The sequence below is a fragment of the Etheostoma spectabile genome, chromosome 4 (assembly GCF_008692095.1).
Source record: "Etheostoma spectabile isolate EspeVRDwgs_2016 chromosome 4, UIUC_Espe_1.0, whole genome shotgun sequence".
NCBI classification, from domain to species: Eukaryota; Metazoa; Chordata; class Actinopteri; order Perciformes; family Percidae; genus Etheostoma; species Etheostoma spectabile.
This window is the reverse complement of record NC_045736.1, coordinates 1,408,044-1,413,212: the sequence shown is the minus strand read 5'-3', so window position 1 is coordinate 1,413,212 and position 5,169 is coordinate 1,408,044. Positions and strand designations below refer to the sequence as shown.

General features: G+C 38.8%; 1 protein-coding gene across 5 annotated transcripts in view; it reads left to right on the top strand.

The window, feature by feature from the left end:
• The window catches only part of LOC116687296 (poly(rC)-binding protein 3), a 194,033-nt gene that overhangs the window by 56,666 nt on the left and 132,198 nt on the right, over window positions 1–5,169 (top strand). For all 5 annotated transcript variants that reach the window (XM_032512570.1, XM_032512568.1, XM_032512569.1 and 2 more), the window contains 2 exons: window positions 216–321; window positions 1,064–1,179. The gene's annotated coding sequence lies outside the window, so the exon portion shown is untranslated. The remainder of the gene's footprint in view (window positions 1–215; window positions 322–1,063; window positions 1,180–5,169) is intronic.

The window sequence follows — 5,169 nt, the reverse complement described above, 5'->3', positions numbered from 1 at the left end:
CTTACTCAACTATTCAATTCTACTAAATTCATAAGCTACTTGAGTGTTTGATTGCATGAAATTAATACAATTTAAAGACAGAGAAATCTGAATAGCTCTATCACGGCAACAGATTTTATTGGTTAGATCCTTGAGACTCAGCTAATACCAAAAACCCTGTCATGTTACTACAACTGACCATGTTTTTTTATGTCTTAACCCTGTGATCTGTTAAGGTAAATCAGCCAGACGTCTCGTCTCCCCATTCTTTTGGAAGGCTGCCCACCACAGGTCACATGACCTGGAAGAAAAGACCTGGGAGACTTTTGGGATCCCTCTTCGGTCAGACACACTTTATTATATTATTGCTTGCAAACACTATGAGCAACATGATTGATGGGTTGCCCTATTCTGATTGAAAGGCGAGGGTTGGAGAGTCTAGGTTTGCTTCTAAATGTATTGATACTGACAAACAGACTTTACCAAGAAAACAAACCTATGTGTTGACAATGCACAGTATACTTAATAGGGATTTGAGGAGTTGTCGCATGTATTCAGAGGCAAATAGCCTAAACTGTACAAACACTACCCTGCTTCGTTCACAGCTATAACCTTACTGCTGAATATTCACCGCCACCTAACACACACACACACACACACACACACAAACACCACACACACACCAAAAGCTATAACCTTACTGCTGAATATTCACCGCCACCTAACACACACACACACGCAGCTATAACCTTGCTGCTGAATATTTACTGCCAAAACAAACACACACAGCTATAATCTTTGCTGAATATTACCACTGTCAACACACAAACACCACACACACACACACACACACACACACACACACACACCTACCTTTCTCTCTCAACCGCTCACTGGCTTACATCAGTTATTTTTACAAAGGAGTTCCCTACTTGTTCTGTAACCTTTTGTAACACTTTTTGAAGAATCAACATTTGAAGAAACTATGATTAAAAAAAGTGTCAACCTGATAAAAGACATTTCTTATCTTCTGTCCTGAAGAAAAAAAAAAAACCTTTTCATGTCTTATTTCTTTGGGCTTCAGCATGGGCTGGTTATCAACCTGAAGGGAAGTCCAAAGGCTGATGAACTGATCTGTGTGCAACCATTTTGCTCTGGTGTCCTGTATGCCCGGGGAACACAACGGATCCCGCAAATCTGGTGAGTAACAACACTCATCTGATCTGTCTATGCTGTTTTGATATTCCATTACGGAGATGTTTAATAAAGTAGGTGTCTTTGCTTTAAAGCTTTAGACTGGATGATTGCTGATGGAGGCCGTGTCACTGGTGCTGAAATGCGTCAGATGACTTTGAACGAGCCTTGGCTTCCAATCACAGGATTTTGTTTGGTTGGAAGGAAAGGCTAACTATCAGTAATACAACGTGGAAAATGTGTATCTGCCTATAAAAATGACAAATGTTCAATGTTTATGAAAACGCATCAAATATTCCCTCATTCTTTCACAATTCTCCTTCCTCTTCTTTATCTTTTCTTCCTGTCTCAATGTTCTGTACTGTTAGAAGTAACAAGACATCTAGTCCTCTGTCACTCAGAACTTCATCCCTTTCCTGTTCCACTGCAACACATGGTTTAAACTAAATATCCCATCAGCTTTAGGGTTTTAGGGACCTTTTATTTGAAAAAAGTCAAATATCTTTGACTGAATTATTGCATAAAGTCGTCAGTTTGGTCGACAAAAGCCTAAAAAAGTTAGTAAAAAAAAGTGCCAAATTTCTTTTGCAAAAAAAACTTTGGCAAAAGTGACAAAAACTTTAGAACAGACAACTCCATGTTGAAAATTGACAAAAACTTGGCCGATCATTTTTGTTAGAGATGCACCGATTACAACTTTCTAGGCAGATTCCGATTTTTGCCTGCTTATACCGATTTTAGCTGATTCCGATTTCATATTTTCTAACCCCCTTTAAGCACACACAAATATTTCTTTTCTATCTTTTCTTTAATAGTACATTTTGCATAGAACGTAGAACATTTTTAAACAGATAATTGATGCCCATTAAAGAAGTATATAAATTACTCCTGGTGCGGGAAATTCACACACATCTAAAGTGCATTGTTATTGAAGATCCATTTCCTTCTTTTCACATCCAAGAGCCAACTAAACAAATTTGATATATTTAGCAAACTAAACTTCTGAATGCTTGAAAACAGGGAAAACAGGTAACAGCTGACAGAGGGGCGATGCTTGTGCACGTGTGATGCTGATGTTGCGAGATGTTAAGCATGTGGCACCCGAGTGCATTTGACCGGCATAAAACCTAAATGAATATACGAGCCGGATCAAAATCTGCAAGGGGACGGATTTGGCCCACAGGCCTTGAGTTTGACACTTGATAACGTGACGGTTTTTCTCAAACTTGGTTGCAGCAGACCAAAAAAATAACAACAACCAACCTGACACAGTAGACTATGTTGTGTACAATGTTTTGTGAGTTATGATAGGGTTGATTCAGAAGATTCCAGAGTTTTTTAAATATATAGCCTACAGCCTGGATCACAATCCATCCGGATCACTTTTATGCTCTTCACACGCCACGCTTATAAGTATATATGTCAATGTAAATGTTGGCCCTCTGCCTTATCAAGCACATTAATCCATAATATAGCCTACAGGTTAAAGGGGCACACAACCTTAATGTTATTTCCATGGCAGAGGAAAGTTCAATCCATATATGTGAACAAGAGCTGCTCTCTCTCTCTCTCAAAGCCTCAAACTGTTGATATCATCACGTATAAAGTCTGCAGCTGCTCCGTGTCCTATTAGACATTAAATAGGCACAACCATAGGCATAATATACATTTTGAAAATGGGCGTATAGTTCCCCTTTTAGTAAGCCTTAAGATTCCCACAGGCTAATTAAAGTTCACTTAATCACTTACTCAACTATTCAATTCTACTATCTATCCAATCATTTTTGTGAACCTAAATGAATATACAGGCTGGATCAAAATCTGCAAGGGGACAGATTTGGTCTGCGGGCCTTGAGTTTGACACTTGGTAACGTGAAGGCTTTTCTCAAACTTGGTTGCAGCAGACCAATAAAGAAAAAATTTAAAAAACCAGACACAGTAGACTATGTTCTGTATAGTTTTTGGGAGTTATGATTCACTGTCTGTGTAGCAAATATCTCTGTAGCTCATTAAGTGGTAGCTAATCTAAGCTCATTAGGTGTAGTTAAAGGTAGCTTGTAGAGATTTTGACTAGGAGTTATTGCAAATACATTCCAAACGCTCCTCACTGATTGGTGGCAAATAAAGCTGCAGTTGGTAACTTTTATATGTCCATTTGCTGAAACAGTCTCTATCCTGACAATAGAACATGAGACAGATTATCTGTACAAAGACATCCATGTTCCTCTGCCTCCCTCTAGTGCTCCTTATTGCTGTTGCAAGACTCCGAGGAGTCTTTAACACAGTGTCAATGACTGCTTGTGCATTTTTTTTAACTAGGCAGCATTTCTCAAATATGAATATAGATTGTTACTGCGTTGCCTATTTCTCGCCTCAAATGTTTTCATAAACATATTTTTCAACCAGTGGACGGTGCATGGATGTGGCTTGACTGTCCGACAGGTCACTGAATGCCAGTGGTGCCATCAGTCACGTGCACAGATTACATGCATGGACCTTCAGATTACTCCTTAAAGTCATTTTAAGACATGTCATTGTGATGTCTTGGGCTGCTCCTTTTGGTAAGTAAAAGTCCACTTTACCAGTTGAAACTGTGGCGTGAGGGAAAGAATTCCTTAAGGCAGACGTTACCCTTTGTCAATGTAACAGCTTTGGTGACCTTACCAGGGGTCAGCGCCACTGTCAGCTTTGAAAATAGCACATCAACATCAAGTCCTTATAATACGCACAGAGCCCTGAAGTAAAATGAAAAAGGCAAGTTCTTAAAGAAACACATTGGAACACCAATTCAGTATAAATGGTAAAGGAATATTTTACCCTCGAAATGATGATTTGTATTAATTAATCACCAAGTGATGTCTTAAATTCTTGACAAAACCTTTTTAGCATGCCTCCACGGGGAATATAGAATTTAAAAACAGAGTCTCGATGCATTGTAGTAATAGTCTCTTTTGTTGGAGAAATCCCTTAAAATGTTGTTTAAAAAAAAGAAAAAAAAAAGGTACAAATGCAGATTAGCGGACCAAAGGCATATCGGCTCAACCGTCACCTCCACGCTAAATGAGACCGTCAGGCCTCGCAGAGCCTACCAAAAAACTTAAAAGTGCATTGGTGCTGTCCTCCTCAAATCTTATTTACTATCCATTTTACTGCCAGTACTTTCACTCAAACACCCAACAAAATATCACAACCCAGCGTTTAGTGCTAACTTAGTGGGCAGTATGAATTGTGATGTTTGACTTCAACACATGATGGACAAATAGTGTACCAATGGTAATGTGAAATAAATAGAAGCATTTATTCAGCATGTAGTCACGAGTGACTGATGACAAAGACCAGGTGGATGTGACAGGTTCACATCATATTGCCCGAATGTCTTTCCAAAGTTAATGAGAAAGCCTGAATGCACCACTAAACAAGCAGCCAGGTATACTATGAGCTGTCAAGGACACACCGTCTTATTTTAACAAAAGCAGGCAGTGTGAAGCCATTGGGAGAGCACAGCCTTCTCGGCCGTAATGACGTATTTAGCCTTGAAATGTAGACTTTCAAGGAGGCAGCAACTGAACTGAAACAAAGGTTGTTTTGTGTCTCTGAGGGACTTATCCATATGACTCAAATCTTAAGTCAATTGAATCTCTAGGAATCAACGAAAGCTGAATTCTTATTATCCAACAGCGCTTACTGTACTTCCTACATCTGACTCATGTCACAGTATTTCCAAACTCTCACCTGTAAACTATATTGTTGCATTTGAAAGAAATTATTAATTCCAGATGACATGCTAGCCATAAAGCTTTTCTTACACCTTTCTAACATTGACCACAGACGAAAGATTAGGGAGAAAATGGGTGGATTTGTGCCTGCAAGGGAATGAAGGTCTATAAGCAAGACTTTCAGTACAAATACTCTTACAGAAAAGTTGCCCACTGCAACCTGTCAGGTTGGTCACTGAGTATTACTGTTATTATTATTATTATTATTATTATTATTATT